This window comes from Aquarana catesbeiana, linkage group LG02, assembly GCF_042186555.1.
Source record: "Aquarana catesbeiana isolate 2022-GZ linkage group LG02, ASM4218655v1, whole genome shotgun sequence".
Taxonomy (NCBI): domain Eukaryota; kingdom Metazoa; phylum Chordata; class Amphibia; order Anura; family Ranidae; genus Aquarana; species Aquarana catesbeiana.
The window spans coordinates 642,892,702-642,916,622 of record NC_133325.1 but is presented as its reverse complement, the minus strand read 5'-3'; the positions used below and the strand labels follow the sequence as shown (position 1 = coordinate 642,916,622).

The following is a 23,921-nucleotide window of genomic DNA, read 5'->3' as shown; positions in this document are numbered from 1 at the left end:
GATTGCCTCTGCCGCTATCGACGGCTCCGGTAAGCGGGAGAGGGCGCCGGCGGTTGGGCCCTCTCCCGCTGCCAATAAAAGTGATCTCGCGGTGAATCCACCGCAGAGACCACTTTTATCTTAAAGAAATATATAAATAAATATCGCGCTGTCAAAAATAGCAGGTGTGGGTAAGCAGCTAACACTTACAAGTGATCTAATCCTGTAGTTGTAACCAAATAAAGAAAAAGTGTAGCGCTAACAAATATAGTTGATACTCATGCACAGTGTATATAATACTTAGACATAATGATCCTTAAAAACCAATACGTGATATATTCATAGTGTAAAAAGAAGTGCAAGTGATACACTTATCATACAATTTACAAGAAAATATAAGAAAGTCCTTAGAAAGTATATGTAACACCAAAAAATTGTGAAGGAAACTTGTTTGTGTGTTGATAGAAGATCCACCACCTCATAAATTGGGGGCTTACCGGAAAGATTGGACACAGATGGGTGTACACCCAATGGGTCAATCTAGCTTGTAACCGTGGGGATCCGCGATGGTATCTGTACCGCAAAAGCGTTAATCCAGGTGACCCAGATGCTTGCAAGTATAATGTAATATAGGGGATAGATCCACTCAGGCATCCAAAGTGTATATAGGAAAAATATAAAGATACATAGCGTGATACTGTATAGACGATTAAAATTTGTTTTATTGAAGGTAAAAACATTCACATTTGAGATGAAAAAACAGCGCTTGTAAATATAAATCTTTGGCAATGTTGGTGGTGTCAGCAGTGGTTCCGACGCGTTTCGTCCTAGGGGACATCATCTGGGGTTTTTATCTTAAACCGGACCACTCACTGAAGAAGAGGATACCGGGGCTATGGCAGCTAGCTGCTGCCATAACAACGATATCCTCCTAACTACCCACGTATAACAACGGTGGGCGGTCCGGAAGTGGTTAATTGACAATTGCGCGGTCGTGCGACGCTGTACCCAAACAAACTGTGTTCCCTGACTGTGTGTTCTAACTGTAGGGGGAGGGAACTGCCCGCGATTGGTCGTGGCTGGTGGTCATCGCGACCGTCGGCCACGAGCATCGGCGCCCCCGCAGTGCAGCGAGCGCCTGCACGCACCTGCTATCCCGATTAAAGGAGCTGACGTACAGCTACGACGGATCGTGGGAACGTGCTGACCTGCCGAAGTATAATGACGGCGGCTGGTCGGCAAGGGGTTGAACTGGCATTTCAGTGGCCAGTCAAACTTCCTATTATTTTTTTGTTTTGGATAGGAAGGTTTAAAAACCTCTTTTAGATTATTGTTGGCTTTGTCCCTTCCCTCCTTGTCTATCCTTGAGATGCAGCAGGAAGTAAGGGGAAGTCTCCACAAATTGACAGTTGTCCCCATTGAAAGATGTCCCCTCACCTCTTGCTATCTTGACAGCTCTAACATTTTGTATTTTCCCTTTTGTCTTGGTGACAATAGACAAATATGACAGAGAGGTGCAAATAAAGATAAGAACCTTCTAAGAGTTTCCAAGAGCTAAGAGTTGGCCTTTTAAATTAGATGACAACATTAATACATTAAACATACAGACCCAATATCCAACACAAAAGCCTTGTTGTCATCTCTGTTTATCTTTACCACTCAACTACAAATATTCTAGGAAGTACCTGTTAATCTGACCTAGGTATTCAACACTGCAGGAAGTGCTCCATAAACTGTGCATTTCGTAAATTTAAGCCTGCAGCAATAATGATGCAAATAAGTCATGGTCATAAACTTTAAGAATTTGTGTAATTACTGCAGGATTAGGCTGATTAGGTACAGTTTATGAAATGCTTTCTGAATATATGGATCAGTGTATGTAAACTCAGTCAAAGTCTAATGGCCAGTTCAAACTGGAACGCATTCTGGTTTTGACAGCCCATTCATTTGAATGGGCTGCCAAATGCACAAGAACATGGAATAAGTAGTGCAAATTGCGCTGCACCAAACCGCACGGCACTGCATTACCATGGGGTTTCATGGCCATAAACCCACTATGTTTGCGAGATGCATATGGAGTGGCAATAATAATTAACGGCACCTACATGCTTCTTGCAAGGACAGCGTGGAACATGCACAGTACATGCTTTTCCTACACCACGTTCTAGTGTGAACTGGCCCTTAGATAGACTGTTTGACACTGTGTGGGAGGGGTGTAGGGCTGATTTGAACCGTTAATGGGCAGGCTGAATGTACCAAGTTAATCGATTGCTCAACTTGAGTACAACCAGCCTGCCAGATTCTCTTGCGATTATCGCTAGTGGCTGCTATAGCCACTAGCAATAATCACTATCTTCTCCAGTGGGAATGGCTTTCCCCAAAAGACCCCCCCTTCACCGGGCGAAGACAATTGTTGATTCTCCTGTCTACACTACCTGTGTTGATGGGGGAATCATGTGAATTTCTTGGGTTGCAGAAAATAAATTTGCACCGTGTATGGTCAGCCTAAGGCTAACCATAAATGCTTGCTTAGATTTCTAACAGTGTGTGTGGATTACACTGATGACTATTGTTATCAGACAGCCACAGCAGTTGCGGCTGCCTGAATAATCAGTGACTACATCTCATTGGATTCAGTCATTGTTGGCTTCTCTGATTTTTAAATAGACTTTTGTTGAGCTAGATGTTGCCGATAGAGCCACTTATGGCTCCTCTTCAAATGAGAGATCTTACCTTTGTGCTGCTTTTTTTAAAATTTACTTTTAATTTTTTTTATTTGAGGTTCTTATATAGCACCAACAATATACGCAACAGTTTACATATACAGTACTGTGCAAAAGTTTTAGGCCGGTGTGAAGAAATGCTGTAAAGTAAGAACGCTTTCAATAATAATAATAATATATATTTTAATTGTTTATTTTTATTAGTTTACAAAATGTAAAGTGAGCAAACAAAACAGACTCTAAGGCTCTGTTTCCACTAGTGCGACTTTTCATGCGACTTGGGACTGAAAAGTCGCATGACAAATTGTTTCCCATGATTTCCAATGAGTACCGTTCATATCTGTGCGACTTCAAGTCGCAGCGACTTCAAAGTAGTCCCTGCACTACTTTGGTCCCACTTTGATGCGACTTGAGGTCTATAGATACAGGCATTGCTTTAAATCGCGGTAAAAAGTCGCGGTAAAATCGCGGTAAAAAATCGCGGCAAAATCGCGCGACTTTGGGGACGCACTAGTGGAAACCTAGCCTTAATCAAATCATTATTTGGTGTGACTACTCTTTGACTTCAAACCAGCATCAATTCTTACACTTTAACACTTTGTACAATTACACAAAGTCTGGGATTTTGTAGGATTAGAGTCTAGTGCATGATTAACCAATTAAACCAAGAAAGTGCTAATGATCATCAGTTTCATATGTAGGTTGAAATGCAGTCATTAACTGAGACACAAACAGTTGTGTAGGAGGCTTTAAACTGGGCGAGGAACAGCCAAACTCTGCTGCTAAGGTGAGGTTATGGAAGACAGTTTCATGTCACAGTTCATACACCATGGCAAGACTGAGGTTACAGACACAAGGTAGTTATACTGCATCAGCAGTCTCTCCCAGGCAATCTTTTCAAAGCAGGGGTTTCAAGATGTTCTGTTCAAGCTCTTTTGAAAAAGCTCAAAGAAACAGACAAAGGTGAGAACCGTAGAAGCAGTGGTCAGCCAAGGAAACTAAATGCAGCAGATGAAAGACAAATCATGCTTAATTCCCTTTGACATTGGAAGATGTCCAGTAGTGCCATCAGCACAGAACTGGTAGAAACCAGTGGGACCCAGGTACACTCATCTACTGTCCGGAGAAGTCTGGCCAGAAGTGGTCTTCATGGAAGAATTGCAGCAAAAAAGCCATACCTTCCACGTGTAAAAAAGGCTAAGCGACTCAACTATTCACAAAACATAGGACTGGGGTGCAGAAAATGGCAACAGGTACTCTGGACTGATGAGTCAAAATATTTGGCTGTAGCAGGAGGCTGGAGTACAATAATGGGTACAGGCAACAGTGAAGCATGGGGAAGGTTCCTTGCAAGTTTGGGGCTGCATTTCTGCAAATGGAGTTGGAGATTTGGTCAGGATCAATGGTGTCCTCAATGCTGAGAAATACAGGTAGATACTTATCCATCATGTCATATCGTCAGGGAGGTTTGTGATTGGACCTATATGTATTCTGCAGCAGAACAATGACCCCGAATATACAGCCAATGTCATTAAGAACTATTTTCAGCATAAAGAAAAACAAGGAGTCCTGGAAATGATGGTTTGGCCTCACAGACCATCAACATCATCATGTCTGTCTGGGACTACATGATGAGACAGAAGGATTTGAGGCAGCCTACATCCACAGAAGATCTGTGGTTAGTTCTCCAAGGTGTTTGGAACAGCTTACCTGCCGAGTTCCTTCAAAAACTGTGTGCAAATTTACTTAGAAAAACTAATGCTGTATGAAGGCAAATGGTGGTCATGCCAAATATTGATTTGATTTGGATTTCTCTTCTGTTCATTTACTTTCCATTTTGTTAATTGATAAAAATAAACTATTAAAGTGTTACTAAACCCAGGACGCTGCTTTCACTATATCTGGTTTCCCACAGTACACAGAACATGGAAATACAATTACAGTATTTTAGTAAATATAACCTGCTAAATACCCTTTCTTATCAGCAGTATATAGCAGACTTATGACTTCTATCAGTGTCTGGTTAAAGCTAGTAGGAGGAGTTTTCATTCTGCTCTGACTGTCCCATAAGGCTGCAGGACCCCTCACGCTCTGTCTGGACAGTGCTGATTGGCCCTGTGCTGATCACATGCACCTTCCCAAGAAAAAAAAAGAATGCTCTAGCAATGCACATCAAACTGAGCATGTGCAGCTTGTCCCTAGCCTCTTGGGAGGGGAGGATCAGAGAAGACAGACTCAAACATAATTTTTACACAGTGCAGAGGATTAACCCCACAGGTTCCACAGTGAGTATAACAAGCATTCTTTACTGCATATACAGACTGATTTTACTGTTGTGGGTTTAGTAACACTTTATCACTTCTGAAAGTATTCTTAATTTACAGCATTTTTTCACAACTTCCTAAGACTTTTGCACAGTAGTGTACATTGTACATTCACATCAGTCCCTGCCCTCAAGGAGCTTACAATCTAAGGTTCTTAACTTACATTCATACATACACATACTACGGCCAATTTAGATAAGAGTATATTAACCTACCAGCATGTCTATGGAGTGTGGAAGGAAAGTGGAGTACCTGCAGAAAACCCACACAGGCACAGGGAGAACATGCAAACTGCAGGCAGGTAGTGTTGGGGTTGGGATTCGATTTGTTGAAACTGATTTAAAAGTTCTGTGTGTTATCATAGATGTCATGAATACAATTTAAAATAAGTGTATGTAATAGGGGTAGGGGTGGGTGGAGACACCTGCTCAGTATCTCATTAACTCAGGAAATTGCATTTAAATGATAAGGGATCAAATTTTTGAAGCTTTTGTAACAGCTGTTTTTGAGTAAACAAAAGAGCATCATGGCACCTGCTCCACACTACACCATTGTTCTCCGACTGGGCTCAGCAGGTAGATTCACCTACAATAAGATGAACATACATTATTCCATGCTAACACAGCAGAGTAAAATATGATTACTAGCCATGACAGGCCAGGTCAACAGATCTCAGATCTAAACAGAACGTTATAGTCACCAGTGGCATGGCTGCTGTAAATATCACTAGTTTTATTTCTAAAGTTGGGAGGGCTTCTACTCTGTAAATGAGGCGATCAACTTAATCAAAAACAGAATATTTTTTTATTTGTGCAAACTATGATCAATATAAGGTGTGCTGTAATGTCCCCCCCCACCCACACACCTATACCATGCTGAGATGTCCCACACGGATGCTTTTTATTTTGTTCCACAGGTTTGTAACTGTTTGAGATGTAAGGACCACATTTACTGAAAACTAAAAATAAGGATCCCGCAAGATGCAAATCCCTGGTAGTGCTAGCTATAAATGCATGTATAAAAAAGCACCTATACACTTTGAAACTGCAAAAAGGGGGGGAGTAGGAAAAGGATTGGATGAAAACCCTGCTTGGGCTCGACCAACTCCAATGGGTAAAAGGGGGCATAAAGGAAAGAAATGGAAAATGACAGCCCACTGTGCAAATATATAGAGTCAAAATGTTATTGTATCAAAAACACATAAATGGAATAGCCAATAATAAAACTGAGTCATTCTCAACGTGTCAGTCATACTGTGATAAAAACTCAATGTCCACCATACTTGCCCCATCCAGTGACAATAATATATATATATAGCAAGGAATATGAATATACAATGTCCTCAATCCTCAATTCTGAGCAGCAATAAGAAAAAGAAATGTAAAATTGCATGCATGTGGATAGAACGTGATGCTAGGTCGGCTCCCATTAGGAGATAGATCCTAGGAAGATCAGACTTGGATCCTGGGAGAGAGGCACACTGGCATGCTGTGGTGCGTGTTGGTTCCTTGGTGTATCCAGAAAGGGAGATGCTGAGGTATAAGGGGGGGGGGGGCACACTAGGTCAACAGTGGTCTAGAGGAGGCATGCAGGGTTGGAAGGTGCAATCACAATGTGTGTGTGGCATGGAACGCCAAGGATTGAATTCAACGCAATGTCCTGCAGCCTCCCTTTCACTGTTGCGAGCCTTAGTTTGATAGCCAGAATATGCATACAAGCTGACATTCCTGGTCCGTGGAAGACCGTGCATGGACCAAAGCATAAAGTCCCAAGTTGAGAAAAAGTAAATGGATACTGATGGGATGATGATGGAAGGAAAAGTCCTCAGTGCCGGTAATGGTGCCAATTTCCAGTGAGGTCCACCAAGCATGAGCAAATGTTCATATCCTCCAGTCACACAAGATGGACAAGGTGGACAAGGAGATGAAGCCTAACCAGTTTCGCCGGTCACTGCATCTCTCAAAAGTGAGTACACCCCTCACATTTTTAAAAATATTTTATTATATCTTTTCATATGACGACACTGAAGAAATGACACTTTTCTACAATGTAAAGTAGTGAGTGTACAGTTTGTATAACAGTGTAAATTTGCTGTCCCCTCAAAATAACACAACACACAGCCTTAATGTCTAAACTGCTGGCAACAAAAGTGAGTACACCCCTAAGTGGAAATGTCCAAACTGGGCCCCAAATATTTTGTGTGGCCACCATTATTTTCCAGCACTACCTTAACCCTCTTGGGCATGGAGTTCACCAGAGCTTCACAGGTTGCCACTGGAGTCCTCTTCCACTCCTCCATGACGACATCACAAAGCTGGTGGATGTTAGAGACCCTGCGCTCCTCCACCTTTCATTTGAGGATGCCCCACAGATGCTCAATAGGGTTTAGGTCTGGAGACATGCTTGGCCAGTCCATCATCTTTACCCTCAGCTTCTTTAGCAAGGCAGTGGTCGTTTTGGAGGTGTGTTTGGGGTTGTTATCATGTTGGAGTACTGCCCTCCGGCCCAGTCTCCGAAAAGAAGGGGATCATGCTCTGCTTCAGTATGTCACAGTACATGTTGGCATTCATGGTTCCCTCAATGAAATGTAGCTCCCCAGTTGCGGCAGCACTCATGCAGCCCCAGACCATGACACTCCCACCACCATGCTTGACTGTAGGCAAGTCACACTTGTCTTTGTACTCCTCACTTGATTGCCGCCACACATGCTTGACACCATCTGAACCAAATAAGTTTATCTTGGTCTCATCAGACCACAGGACATGGTTCCAGTAATACATGTTCTTAGGCTGCTTGTTTTAGCAAACTGTTTGCAGGCTTTCTTGTGCATCAATTCTTTTTTTTCAGATTCTCAGAGAGTTCTTTACCATGAGGTGCCATGTTGAACTTCCAGTGACCAGTATGAGAGAGTGAGAGCAACAACACCAAATTTAACACACCTGCTCCCCATTCACACCTGAGACTTTGTAACACTAACGAGTCACATGACATCAGGGAGGGAAAATGGCTAATTGGGCCCAATTTAGACATTTTCACCTAGGGGTGTACTCACTTTTGTTGCCAGCAGTTTAGACATTAATGGCTGTGTGTTGAGTTATTTTGAGGAGACAGCAAATTTACACTGTTATTCAAGCTGTACACTCACTACTTTACATTGTAGCAAAGTGTCATTGATGTCACATGAAAAGATATAAAAAATATTTACAAAAATGTGAGGGGTGTCCTCACTTTTGTGAGATTCTGTATATACAGTATATATATATATATATACAATAGATATGTAATATAGCATGTATTGTAGCATTATATTATAGCATAGAACCCAATTTTTTCTCAGTGTTTGTTTTAAATTGTCACTGGAATGGAAAATGTGGTAGATATTTTATCTTTACAGCTATTTTTATATGTATAATGTAAATATATTTTATAACATAACAGACATAATAGACATACATATATATAGATAGATAGATAGATAGATAGATAGATAGATAGATAGATAGATATACAGTATAGGGCTGAAACAACTAATCGATTAATCGTCAACTAATCGATTATGAAATAAATCGCTTACTATTTTTATAATCGATCGGCCAGTAACATAACGGGGTTAAAAAAAAAAACTAAAATGAGCCCTTTATAGTACAAAAAGAGCAAATAATTGCTACTGTAAATATTACTTTCACAGTTCTACAGTAAAAAAAAATGAACCCCTTACAGTAGCAATTATCTGCTTTTATTGTACTATAAAGGGCTAAGTTTTTTTTTAACCCCATTATGTTACTAAACGTCTTAGACCTGGTTTACATCTATGTGTTTTTTGGTGTTTTTTGCAGAAACGCACTACAGTTCATTTACACGGTTTCCTATGGGACACGTTCACATCTACGCTTTTTTCAGCCGCTGCGTATTTGGAAAGGGTCAGGGACATTTTTTTTTGCAAAACGGTGCTTTTTTGGTTCAATATACTTAAATGGAGAAGCTGCAGAAAAGCATGTAATGTGTTTTTGCAGCAATTTGTGTTTTTTTTTTATCTCTCCAACAACAAATTGGTCCAAAAAAATGCAAAAACGCAAAATTGCAGCAAAATCACGTACGCAAAAATCAAAACGCACAGCAAAAAGCACTGCAGAAACAGATCAAAAGCAAACTACATAGGCGTGAACCGAGCCTTATGCTGGCCTCACAGATCAATTTTCAGACGAGAATATTTAGAAGAAAAATCTTTGTACATTCGCTGAATGAAAGAATGTTTGAAATTTTCACTTGTTTTTTAACATTCTGTTTTTAAAATAAATATCATTTCTGAACGAAAACCACATGCACTGTCTGAAAATTTCTTTCACCAAGAAGTTTTCTATCATTTGCAAATTTCCCTGTCACTGTGGTTGAAAATGAACGTTGATTTCACCCCAATAACGATTCGAAAATCGAAAGAAAGTTCTTAAAATGACATTTTTTTTTAAGGAAGACATCGTTTTTTTAAATAAAAAATTTGATCTCGGAGTCTGATGATATTTACCAGATTCACCCTTTAATAGTATATACAGTATATATCTCCTCTAATAGTATATACAGTATATTTCCTCTAATAGTATGTACAGTGTATATCTCCTATAATAGTATGTACAGTCTATATATCCTCTAATAGTATATAGAGTATATTCTGTTATTCTCAGAGTGGATTAGAGATTTTGCTCCCTAATCATATAGTTGGTTATTTACATTTTATATTTATATTTACCACTACATGGAGATATTTAAGAATAAATAGCCTTTTTTTTAAACTGTACATATTAACTAAATTATACACCACAATTTTTTTTAAAGGTTAATAACCGATTAATCGAAACAATAATCGGCCAACTAATCGATTATGAAAATAATCATTAGTTGCAGCCCTAATACAGTATATATAGATATAGATTCACATGTAGGTTTTTCTTGCTGTCTTTGTTCCATTGGGAAGAGACAACAGCAATTGAGAGGAAATCTGTCTACAGCGAGAGGATTGCAGTGCGGTGCAATTTGACCCCATTCATTTTGAATGGGCTGAAATCGCACCACATTGCATTAAAGAAGTACATACATATTTTTTGCACTGCACCGCAACCAGATCACATGGTCCTTTTGTACCTTGTGATCTGGTGCAATCCGGTGCAGGAAAACGCACTGCGTTTGCTACCTGTGTTTGGGGTGTCATTAACCTCCCTGGCGGTATGATTATTTCGGATTTTAGGTGCTGAAAGCGGTACCATTATTTTGCATGGAAATTTGGCGTTTTATATTGTAGGTCTGTAAATCTTAACAATAACACACTTAAATCTGTCCAAACCAGAGTCTAGTAGATATCCCGGGTATGATAAAGTTTGAAACACAAAAACATAAATTATAATATAATAAATAAAAATAAATAATTAAAAAAAAAAAATAGTAATAAAATAAATTTCCCCACAATTCACTATCGCTCAATTCTGCAAGTGTTCTAATTTACTATCGCTGTTTTCTAGCTGGTCTAAAGCCACTTTTGACGTAAAGGGACACTTTTTGGTTGCTATGGACAATCTCCAGTTTCCAGGCAGAAAGAACAGTGTATATCATGTAAAATTGCATGCAGGGCATGGGACAAAGCACTGGGGACAAAAGGGATGTGAAATCATTTCATACAGTACTGTAATCTGTAAGATTACAGTACCGTATGTGTTATGCTTTTGACATTTTTTTGAATTTGCCGCCAGGCTCCGCCCCCGTGCGTCGCGCCGCTCGCAGGGAACGGAGCCTGGCACGGAGAGGCTTCGGAGGAGGACAGAGCCCTCGGACACTGCGGGTGACATCGCAGGATCCCGGGGACAAGGTAAGTAACGCCGCCCCAGGATCCTGCAATGCGATCCCGAGTGTGGCTCGGGGTTACCGCTAATGGTACTGAATTTTAACCCCGAGCCACACTCGGGAAAACCGCCAGGGAGGCTATCTTTATATTGTCACCAATTCTTGTACCATGTGTAGACAAATGAAAGTGTATTATTATGTACGCAAAAGTGTAATTGGGCCTTTCTAGCTTGTGTATATGTACACTGAAGATATACTGTATTTCTCAGTTAGGGACGGTGTACATAGGCCCTCAAGATTCCTTTCATGACCTGTTTAGCTGCTCAGGAAATTGTCTCAAAAAAACAATTTGCAACAGATATGTCATTTGCAGTAATAGCCTGTTATTTATCCATTTTGTTTAAAGAACAATGGACCATAAAAGCTACACATGCATACTCATTAATTGTATGATGCACTCCTTGCAACTTCCATCCTACGAGAAGAGTACCTGAGCATATAACAGTTTGGTTTTGAGTTCTGGCAAAATCCATACATGTTCTGATTATAGGTACAAAATATCTACAATGAATCCTCTCTGCAGAGGTGCGCACTTATATGTACCAATGAGGCCATCAAATGACCCAATCGTCTATTGCTTCTGACTGATATCTAAGCAAATATTTATTGGGTTGGAAATTTAGGGGGAATTCATAAATGTCTGACTGTTTGGCAGAAAAACTCAAAAATAAGATTTTGCTATATATAATGTGTATGTGTACAGTCACCAGATGCATTGTTTACCTATACCCAGCAGGGAAAATGTCATGAGACTAAGGTTGCAGGTGGGCATTGACTTAGATAAAGGTGACCTGCTCCCTGAAACATTCAGTCTTTCATCATTCACCCAGTGTCCTGCTTATTCAAACCTTGTGTATGGTAACTTATAGTAACAATTTTTGTACAGGAAGTTTACAATATCTGCTAACTATATGATGCGAATTGTGGTTTATGTTTAGTTTAGCAATTGTGATATTGTGTATGTTTTGTGCAAGATGTACTGTATGTTGAACTTGTATTGATGTTGAAAATATATAACAAAATGCATGTGAACTATAAAGTCTGCTTGGTGCGCTGACTTCATTTTTTTTTTGCGCTAAAGGTTGCATACGACATACAAAGCTATTTATCTACTTTACAGTCTTTTTTTAAGCATAATTTATTCCCAGATAGTAATAATTAAACTAAAGGGTCCTTCAGAGTCTAATAAACATTGTGCCTTAAGCCAAGTAATTAATCCTGTTATTGAATACTATATGTGAACATTCTGTTCTTGCGCTTACATTGATTTTGCTTACTCCAGTTAGCTACAGAAGCATTTTTTAAATGTATTTCACTGTAGACCAGTGTTTCTCAATTCTAGTCCTTAAGACGCATCAACAGGTCATGTTTTCAGGCCTTCCATTATTTTGCACAGGTGATTTGATCAGTTTCACTGCCTTAGTAATTACCACCGCTGTTTCATCTGAGGGAAATCCTGAAAACATGACCTGTTGGTGCGCCTTGAGGATTGGAATTGAGAAACACTGCTGTAGATCAAAATGAACATGCAAAAACCAGCAGATGAATGGTTCCCCGGATCATCACTGACTGTAGAAACTTCACACTGGACCTCATGCAACTTGGACTCTGTGCCTCTCTACTCTTCCTCCAGACTCTGGGACCTTGATTTCCAAATGAAATGCAAAATTTTACACAGTCTGTGATGATTTGGGGAGCCATGTCATCTGCTGGTGTTGGTCCACTGTGTTTTATCAAGTCCGAAGTCAGCGCAGCCCTCTTATCAGGAAATTATAGAGCACTTCATGCTTCCCTCTGCTGACCAGCTTTATGGAGATGCTGATTTCATTTTCCAGCAGGACCTGGCACCTGCCCACACTGCCAAAAGTAGTAATACCTGGTTTAATGATCATGGTATCGCTGTGCTTGATTGACCAGCAAACTCGCCTGACTCTAAACCCCATAGAGAATCTGTTGGGTATTGTCAACAGGAAGATGAGAGACATCAGATCCAACAATGCAGATGAGCTGAAGGCCGATATCAAAGCAACCTGGGCTTCCATAACTCCTCAGCAGTGCCACAGGCTGATCACCTCCATGCCACGCCGCATTGATGTAGTATTTCATACAAAAGGAGCCCAGGCCAAGTATTGAGTGCATATTATACTGTACATAGACATACTTTTCAGTAAGCCAACATTTCTGTATTAAAAATCCTTTTTGTTATTGGTCTTATGTAATATTCTAATTTTATGAGATACTGAATTTTGGGTTTTCACTAGCTGTAAGCCATAATCATCAAAATTAAAAGAAATAAATTAACTTTTTGATGATATTTTAATTTTATGAAATGCGCCTATATAGCATATGTGTTCTCATATGTGTTAGGGGCTGTTAATGGTCCATCTATTCAAAACATCTCTTTTGGACTTTTATATTGTATTATGATTACTATAGAAGGCAGAATGAGTTTTCAACTGCAGGAAGCAGAGTGATATTCCAAGACGCCATGGGGTTGATTTACTAAATGCCAATAGGCTGTTGCTCCAGAGCTTAGTAAATGAGGCGAAGCTTCACTTTGCAAATACCCAATCACCTGCAAGGAAATTATTTTAAAAAAATGCATTTTTGCATGCATGTGATTTTATGGTGGAAGTCAGCAAAGCTTCTGCTCATTTACTAAGATTTGGAGCAACTGCACGTGCAGAGTGCACAGTCTATTTGCCTTTAGTAAATCCACCCCCATGGGTCATAAGGAAATCTTGCTGCTGGAGTTCCTGAGAAATTAGGGAAATTAGTGGCCATTTCACACCACTGCAGCGTGTTAAAGCAGATGTCATTATTGGTTGCACACAGCATTGCAACACAAGTCATTGGTAAAGTGCATTGGGGAACCATTCAATCTGAAAGGCGCTGCATTAAACTAACACATGCTCAGGCAGCATTCAACTCAGATATTTCTTTTGGGTAGACAGGTCCTCCAATGCACATTCAGGGGGTGCATAGGTAAATATCAGATCTTTTGACATTGAAAACCAGGGAACCGACTACTCCTTCCTATGCCTTGACCCTAACCTTCTTCTAATATCATAACCTAACATCTAACTTTCACCTTTCTGTAACCCTAAAACTAAAAGCTGAAATCTAGAAGTAGGCATATAAAGAAATAATTTCCCATCAACAGATGCAGCTATGTAGTTATTGAAAAAAAAAAAAACTTTTTTTAATGCATGGAATATCAGTATCTTAAAGGATTATTACCAAGAGCAAACATGTATTATATTGCAGCTTACCAATTCTTAGATGTGATGGCTGTATTCGTTTTCTTTTTAGGCTTTCTTTCCTTTATTTTCCCCTGGTGATCTGGCACGTAAATCTGTTTTTTTCTTTCAACAGAACAAGCTTTTCATCTGATGTAGTATTTAAAGGTTTGAGACAAACCCATGTTTAGGGATGCTTACAATGGATCAGCTGTTATTTATTTGGGAAAACCTTTATCCTAAAAAAAAAAAAAAAAAAATGTTGCTGTAACTGCTTATAAAGTGTGAGCTGGACTTTGGCTTCAATTTAGTGTATCTTCTGTTAGTCCATCTAACACTCCTCCCAGATGCGTCTGTCCAGTGGTGGCCCTGTTCTCCTTTATCCAGATTGGGGGTACTCTAATGTACAGTGAGGGGAAAATATATTTGATACCCTGCTGATTTTGTGCGTTTGCCCACTGACAAAGAAATGATCACTCTAATTTTAATGGTAGGTTTATTTTGGTAGGTTTATTTTAACTGTGAGAGACAGAATAACAACAAACAAATCAAGAAAAAGGCATTTCAAAAAAAGTTTTAAATCGATTTGCATTTTAGTGAGTGATATAAGTATTTGACCCCTTCACAAAACATGACTTAGTATTTGGTGGCAAAACCCTTGTTGGCAATCACAGAGGTCAGACATTTCTTGTGGTTGGCCACCAGGTTTGCACACATCTCAAGAGGAATTTTGTCCCACTCCTCTTTGCAGAGCCTTTCCAAGTCATTAAGGTTTTAGAAGCTGACGTTTGGTAACTTGAATCTTCAGCTCCCTCCACATATTTTCTATGGGATTTGTTGCCTTGGTCATGTGTTTTGGGTCATTGTCCTTCTGGAATAGCCATCCACGACCCATTTTCTATGCCCTGGCTCCTGGAAGGAGGTTCTCACCCAAGCAAATAAGCAGAGCTTCCCATTTTGGGTGGAGCTCTGCTTTAACCTTTTAAACCCAAACCTTAAAGGATAACTCTACGTTTGCATAATTTAAAATATAAGTTCCTGTTTATGGAAGAATTTTCCTAGCCCCCCTGCCTAGCCCATTCAATACAATAAACTGTCTGGACTGGTGTACTACAGGAATTGCTTAGGAAAGCTAAACATGTAAACTTGTAGATTCCCTCAAGACTTCATCTTCATCTTCAATTTTATCTGGAGAGCTCCTTTAATTTATGGGTAGTTTGTGTCCCAGAATTAGTTCTTTTAACAGAGCAAACCAAAAACTGTTACAAAAATGATTGCAGAATAGCTTGTTGCAAAATGTTTGTCCCTGAGGCCTAACTCTGGGGTAAAAAATAACATACTGAAGAAGTGTCTGCCTGTTATTTTCTGATTCATTTCCGGCGAGCACACATGGTCATGCTGCTGTGAAACGGCTTGCATTGCATAAGTCGTCCCTGCCAGTATGTGTAACACAAAGTTTACTGGAAGCAGCTGGCTTTGGCTAGCAGTGCTTACAGAACAAACACATAGATTCTTTCTACTGTACATTAGCTTATTCATGGATACCAGGAGATGAAAAAAAATCATAATCCGATCTGAAAACTGATCAGTAAACTTTCCAAATCCTGTACTGATTACCAGCACGCCTACCAAGTGGCTTTTAAGCTTAGGAAATGTGTTTGCTTTTCACTTACAAATCCCTTTGCCTCCATTCACTGTACAGTGACCTTTTCGTGTGGCTGGCGGGTGGAAGTTTTAATTAATGCAGACTACGAGGTAAATACAAATTTTATCTGTTTGTAAATGCAGAAGCAGGGTTATCATGGTAAAACCGCCCCAGTGACAACACACAATGGTGCTGACTCTTTTCTTCTCAAACATGCAGCACCTTTTAAACACTAGGAAGCGCAGTGCATTAGCAGCCGGCATATTACCCTTTTAACAGCTGGGTAAGCTTTTCATCCTTTGTTCCACTGTGTTTGCACTTTACAACAAAGATTCTCATTAAAATAAAATGTTTGCTATTGTTAGTATGATAGTCATGGTTTTAAGTGTTCATTTTGTAAGGTAATAGAAAGAGAATATATATGGTGTTATATATATGACGTTATATCAAAGCTGTTGTGAACAGCACATGTGCATGATTAGATAGAAATGGAGTGCAAGCAGCAAGCATGCTCTACCAATATAGTTACAAAGAAGTTCTGCACACCTTTCTTGTTTAGACTGTAGTGAACCTGATAAGGGGCTGGGACACCCAAAACTGTTTTTCAGTGTGCACTTATCTACCTATTGCAGGATTACGGTTTCAAAAAGAAAGGTATACAGCACATCTTGGTAAATCTGTCAAAAAAAAGTTTAGAAAATAGTATTAGCCTATATACCGTGACAAGCTAACACTAAAGCTAACCTTGACCCTTCCTTAAAGGGGTTGTAAAGGCAGAAGGTTGTTTATCTTAATGCATTCTATGCATTAAGATAAAAAGCCTACTGTGTGCAGCAGCCCCCCTCAGCACCCCTAATACTAACCTGAGGTCCCTCTTTGTCCAGCGATGTCCACGAGTGTCTCAGCCTTCCAAGATTCTCTCTCCTGATTGGCTGAGACACAGCAGCGGCAGCATTGGCTGCCACTGCTGTCAATTAAAGACAGCTAGCCAATCAGTGGTGAGAGGCAGTTGGAGCTCCATGCCTGAATGGACACACGGAGCTGTGACTCGGCTGGAGTGTCCCCATAGCAAGCTGCTTGCTGTGGGGGCACTGAACAAGAGGGGAGGGGGCCAGGATCACAGAAAAGGGACCCGAAAAGAGGAGATTCAGGGCTGCTCTGTGCAAATCCTCTGCAACAGTGCAGGTAAGTATAATTTTTTATAGGAAAAAAAGAGACTTTACAATCACTTTAAAGTGATTCTAAAGTTTGTAATTAAAAAAAAAAAAGAAAAGTAACAAACATGTTACACTTACGTGCTTTGTACAAAGCAGACCCGATCCTCTTCTTTTTGGGTCCCCCGTCGGCAATCTTGGCTCGTCCCCCTACTTAGTGCCCCAATAGCAAGCCTCTTGCTATAAGGGCACTCAAACAGGATTGCTCCTGAGGCACAATCATATAAATGGTCCATTTACACACAGAGCATGGCTCAGCCCCACCACCGCTCTCTCTTCATTGACTCACTAGCTATGATTGACAGCAGCAGGGCTCCTGCTGCTGTGTAAACCAATGAGGAGAGAGAGACCCGGGAGAGCCGCTGCTCTCATGTACATCTCTGGATCAAGATGAGGCTGAGGCAAGTATAAGGGAGGGCTGAAGGGGGAGGGGAAGCTGCACCCAGAAGGTTTTTTACCTTAATGCAAAGCATGGTACGATTTTAAGGTAAAAACCTTCTATATCCACTTTAACCCTAAGAGTTCTCTCTCATGGAGCGGGTCTGCTCCAATCAGCAGGGAGGGTATCTATGAGTGGATCACCTGCTGAATCAGAGCTGTACAGAGTGGATGTTAGTTTTTTTCACATTCTGTCAGGGCTGGGCTCTCAGCCCTCCATTCTTAGCTCTCAGGTTGCTCAGCTGTTAGTTAATTGCCAGCACTTATTGTTCCACTGTGGCTCATTTCCTGCTTGTCACTCCAGCCTACAGCCAGCCCCTTCTGGCTATTTAAACTGCCTGGTTCATTTCTCCTGTGCCTTTGCCTCGGTCAAACATATCAAGAGACTCTCTGCTGTGTTCCTGTTGAAGACTTGCCTGGCTGAAGTCCCTTCTGGTTCCTGATCCTGTCTGCTGCCTCCAACTATGCTGATCTCTGGCTTCCAGATTTACTGGCTTGTTCTGACTACCCGCTTTGGCTACTGTACCCTGGCTATGTTTTGACCACATTTTCTATTTGTACCATTTTTTACCATTATATTAAAAGGTGTAATTTTAACTGCATTTTCTGTCTCCGTCTGATTCATGGTTCCTGACAGTAGGTGAAGGCTATGAATTCAGAAGATGCAGGCAGTTCACATAGTGGTAATATTTTTTCCAGATTGGATGAGCAGTATCACCACATGAATCAGTTTGCCATAGCGTTACAGACACTCCTGATTCGCACCTCTCACCTGGATCCTCTCACTGTGGCTGTTCCGGTACAACATGTGTTGCAGGCCATCCCTGCTGCTGCTCCAGTCTCTGTGCATGCACCCGCCTCGAATATTACCTCTATGAGAGGTATGTCTGGTTCCGCTCTGCTTCCCCATCGATTTGGGGGCAATCCAGTTAAATGCAGAGGGTTTCTTAACCAGGTTGGGATATACTTTGAGATGCTGCCCCGGGCATTGCCCACAGACAGAATCAAATTAGGCTTCAATATTTCTTTGCTTTCTGATAAAGCCTTGGCCTGAGCAAACCCTATATGGGAGATGCAAAAACTTATTGTCCTGAGTTACCCTGAGTTTGTTGTTTCCTTTAAAAGGGTATTTGATGTTCTCGCACGCTGTACTTATGCTGCCAAGAGCCTCATGTCCATCAGAGTACGAGAGCGATTGCCGATTACGCCATTGAATTCTGTTCTCTGGCAGCAGAGGTCGCTTTAAACAATGAGGCCCTGGTGGCTGCTTTTTCTCATGGTTTCTCGGATGACATCAAAGATGAAATAGCAGCCCGAGACATACCTACGGATCTGGAGAAGTTGATTGCGTTTGCCATTCTGATTGACTCCAGACTCCGAGAGAGACCTTACTTTAAAGCGGAGGTTCACACAAAAATGGAACCTCCGCTTTTCAGGACCCTCCCCCCTCCGATGTCACATTTGGCACCTTTCAGGGGGGAGGGGGTGCAGATACCTGTCTAAGACAGGTATTTGCACCCACTTACGGCATAGACTCCCACGGGAGTCTATGCCTCTTCTTGTCCCGTCGTGCTGTCTGCTGGGACACACACGGGTCCCAGGAGATAGCGGCAACCAGTTAGCATGACTCGCGCATGTACAGTAGGGAATCGGGAAGTGAAGCCGCACCGCTTCACTTCCTGATTCCCACACAGAGAATGGCGGCGGCAGATGCCAAGGACGGAGGGACGATTCGGCCTCGGGTGCCGACACCGCTGGATTCGGGGACAGGTGAGTATCCTTGTTTTAAAAGTCAGCAACTGCAGTATTTGTAGCTGCTTACTTTAAAAAAAAAAATTTTGCGGGACTCCCTCTTTAAGGAGCGCTTGCAGAAGCCTCCTGTACATTTGGCTCCGAGCTTTGCAGTCCCACCCTTGCCTCCCTCACCTCCAATGCTTCCTGGTACCGAGTTGGTCAGTGAAGCGAAATGTCTCTGCAGATGAGAGGGCCTTTAGGAGGAGGGAGAGATTGTGCCTTTATTGTGGCCAGGCAGGTCACTTTTTGATGTCTTGTTGTACCCGTCCAGGAAACGCCTGCACCTTGAGATCCTGTAGGGGACAGACCTTAGGTGGCGTTGTTACATCCCCAGTTATCCTGAAGGATAAGCCCTTAGTTCCGGTTACCCTTTCTTGGTTTGAGTCGTCCATCGAGACACAGGCTTTAGTCGACTCTGGGGCTGCAGGCCTGTTCATAGATAGTGCCTTTGTGTCTAAGCACTCAATGTCACTGCAGCTTCGTGCCACTCCACTTGTCATTGAGGCTACTGATAGGAGACCTCTACAGCCTGCCCAGGTGGGACCGCTCCATTGACCATGGCCATAGGGGCTCGTCACCATGAGATAATCCAATTTCAAGTAATTTCGTCATCTCATTACCCGGTGGTTATTGGTTATCCTTGGTTACAAAGGCACAACCCCTTTTTTGATTGGCTTCATGCTGAGATTCTTTCCTGGTCGCCACAATGCAGTAAATCATGTTTTCGGAAAGTGGCAAAGGTCTTGAGCACCTCTTTACTCTCCTTCTTGCCAGAGGAGTACCACAAATTTAGCAATGCCTTTAACAAAGGTCAAGCCGGTAATTTGCCTCCACACAGTTCGTATGATTGCACAATTGACCTTCAACCTGGTGCCATGCCCCCTCGTGGCCGGGTGTATCTGTCTCAGAGGATAAAGCTGACGCACTTTCTCGAGGGTTCATCCGCAAATCCTCATCTCCTGCTGGTGCTGGCTTATTCTTTGTGAAAAAAAGTGGTAAACTGGGACATTGTATTGATTATAGGGGTCTTAATTGCATTACAATTAAAAACGCCTATCCGATTCCTTTGATTACGGAATTATTTTACCGCCTCAAGAGAGCAACGGTTTTCACGAAGCTCGATCTGAGAGGGGCATACAACCTCGTGAGGATCAAGGAGGGCGAATGGAAAACTGTGTTTAATAACAGGACATTATGAATACCCCATAATACCTTTTGGTCTCTGCAACGCCCCTGCGATTTTTCAGGAATTCATCAACGATGTCCTCTGAGATATGTTTCAGCATTGTGTGGTGGTTTATCTTGAAAATATTCTCATATATTCCAAATCCCTAGAGAGCCACCACACAGATGTCCCCCCTGTGCTACAGAGGTTGAGAGACAATAACCTGTATTGTAAGTTGGAGAAGTGCGAGTTCCATCATGAACAGGTTAAAATTCTGGGTTATGTAAGTTCTACTGCCAGTTTTTCGATGGACCCAGAGAAATTATCTGCAGTTCTACAGTGGCCTTGACCCGTAGGTCTACGTCTGCTACAACATTTGCTTGGCTCTGCCAATTATTATCGGAAATGTATCCATAACTTCTTTTCTCTAGTCAAACTTCTGACTGATATGACCAGAAAGGACGGTAACCCAAAGAATTGGTGTCTGGATTCCATTAAAGTCTTTGAGTCTCTCAAGGTTGCCTTTGTTTCAGCTCCTGTGCTGGCAGATCCTGTTTCTACGTTACCCTTTATTATTGAGGTTAATGCATCCAAGACTGAAGTAGGAGCCCTTCTGTCTCAACGTCCTACCTCTGAGAGCGCTATGCATCCTTGTGGCTACTTTTCTAAGAAATTGTCTCCTGCAGAGTGCAATTATGTGATTGGGGACAGAGAATTGTTAGCTATCATCTTAGCTTTTAAACAATGGAGGGATCTCCTCTCAGGTACCACTGTGCCGGTCCTCATTTTGACTGACCATAAGAATCTCACATTCTTGTCTGAGGCTAAACGCTTATTTCCCAGAAGGGTGGGATGGGCTCTTTTTCTGTCAAGCTTCAATTACGTAGTATCATTCTTACCCAGTACTAAGAATGTAAGGGCAGACGCATTATTGCAACAGTTTTCCTCCGCTTCCAAGATGGAGTTGGTTCCTGCTCCTGTGATACCTCCCGATCATATTCTGGCCACTGTTCGTACTAGTCTCACTTCACCGCTGGGTGATAGAATTCTCGCTCAGATGCATTGTCCTCCCGAGAAACCTGGTGACCGCTGCTTTGTCCATAAGAATCCCTGCCACTGCTTTGCTCCAGACTTACCATTCTCCTAAGGCAGCTGGCAGCTGGATCCCCAGGGAAGAATCAACTAATTTGGGCTATTAACAATTTTGGTGGCCTGGTCTCCACGCTGATGTGACCGCCTTCGTAGCCACTTGTTCAGTGTGCTTAGAGTAATACACCACAACACCTTTAAGTGGGCCTTCTACAGCCTTTACTCAACGGAGAGAGGCCTTGGACCCACCTGTGCATTGATTTTATTGTGGAGTTACCCAACTCCCAGGGAATCAGTTATTCTTATGGTGGTTGCCTGGTTCTCAAAAAAGTCACATTGTATTCCACAAAAGTTGCCCATATCCAAAGAACTGGCATCCATTTTTGATTGAGAGATCTTTCGGTTACATGGGCTGCCCAAGGTTATCATCTTCGATAAGGGTAGTCAGTTTGTCTCCAGGTTCTGGCAAGCCTTTTGTGCACAGTTGGGAATTCAGCTTTCCTTCTCCTCTGCCTATCCCCGGCAGTCCAATGGGGCCGCAGAACAAAACAAGCAAGCCTTGGAGCAGTTTCTACATTGCTATATTTCCGGCCACCATAACAACTGGTCAGACCTCTTACCTCGGGCGGAGTTTTCTCACAATAGTACCGTCAATACTGCTTCCTGATTGTCTCAGTTTATGGCGAATTTTGGTTTCCAAGCATCCATGTTGCCTGACTCATTCGTTCCTAAAAGAATTTCTTCGATAGAGGAGCATCTCCGTGATCTTTATTCCACTTGGGTGCAGGTCCAAGAGTCCTTGCGATGTGCCAGTGATAGGTACAAACTCCATGCTGACCGCAGACGCCTACCTGCGCCTTCCTACCAGGTTGGGGAAAGGGTCTAGCTGTCACCTCGTAACCTCCGACTTTGTGTTTCCTCACCAAAACTGGCACCACAGTTTATTGGGCCTTTCCGTATTCTCTGTAGGATCAACACAGTGGCTTACGCATTAGACCTTCTTTCTAACATGCGTATTTCAAATGTATTTCATGTCTCCTTATTAAAATCTTTGGTGTGCAACCACTTCACCACCTCGGTACCACGTCCTTGCCCAGTTCAGGTGGAAAACCATGAAGAGTATGAGATACAATCGATCAATGATTCCCGTAGGTTCCATGGGTGCATGCAGTACCTGGTTTATTGGAAAGGGTATGGTCCAGAGGAAGGCTCTTGAGTCTCATCCTCGGACATACATGCTCCTGTCCTCCTCCATGCTTTCCATAAACGTTTTTCCCCTCAAACCTGGTGGCTCTCCGAGGGGGAGGGGTCGTTGAGGAGGGGGTACTGTCAGGGCTAGACTCTTAGCCCTCCCTTCTCAGCTCTCAGGTTGCTCAGCTGTCGGTTAATAGTCAGCACTCATCTCTCCACTGTGGCTCACCTGGTGATCATTACTTGCTAATCACTCCAGCCTACAGCCAACCCCTTCTCGCTATTTAAACTGCCTGATTCATTTCTCCTGTGCCTTAGCCTTGGCCAAACATTTTAAGAGACTTTCTGCTGTGTTCCTGTTGAAGACTTTCTTGGCTGACATTCCTTCTGGTTCCTGATCCTGTCTGCTGCCTCCGACTACGCTGATCTCTGGCTTCCAGATTTACTGGCTTGTTCTGACTACCCGCTTTTGCTACCGTACCCTGGCTATGTTTTGACTGCGTTTTCTATTTGTACCATTTTTTACGATTATATTAAAAGGTGTGATTTTTAACTGCATTTTCTGTCTTCGTCTGATTCATGGTTCCTGACACATTCATGTCCATTCATTTTGTGTCCGGCAGACATTGATGAACCCATGATAACTCTGTTGGCAGTCAGATGAAAGCAGTCTCTGATGGACTCAAAGGTAGGTGGGTGTAAACCGTCACAGGTCCATTTACATCCGCCTGCCCATAGAGCTGCATGGATCCTTTCAGACGGACCTGATCAGAAAACCGTGTGAAAGAGCCCTTAAACTTTTGCATTACACATTGTAAATTTGTCACAGCTCTCCAGTAATCACTAGATAGCAGACATAAAAGCCATGTGTAAAATCAACTCTACATTCAAAAGGCAAACCTCTGAATATGTATTTGAATCCTATTTAAAGAGGCTATTTAATCTGCTAATAGAAATGTCAATTAAAAAAAATACAAAAATCTTAGGAGTAATGGAAGTGTCATAAATATTTATTGAGAAAATATCTCAAAGGGTTTCTTATTGGCAGAGACTGTTATACATCAGTGACTGTGATGGCAACATGGTTTAAAAATATTTTATTGCTGCTTGAATGCATTCCTTCACTAAAAGTGTGTGTAAGGGTATGTTCTGTTTTAGATTAAATAGGGTAAGAGTACGGTAATAAGGGTAAAGATGGCCGAGATTCTAACCATCTACACACTATGGGCAG

At 41.8% G+C, this 23,921-nt stretch overlaps 1 protein-coding gene across 1 annotated transcript in view; it reads left to right on the top strand.

Annotated features, from left to right (window-relative positions):
* MAP3K15 (mitogen-activated protein kinase kinase kinase 15) overlaps positions 1-23,921 on the top strand; it is a 268,377-nt gene that overhangs the window by 140,625 nt on the left and 103,831 nt on the right. The window lies entirely within an intron of this gene.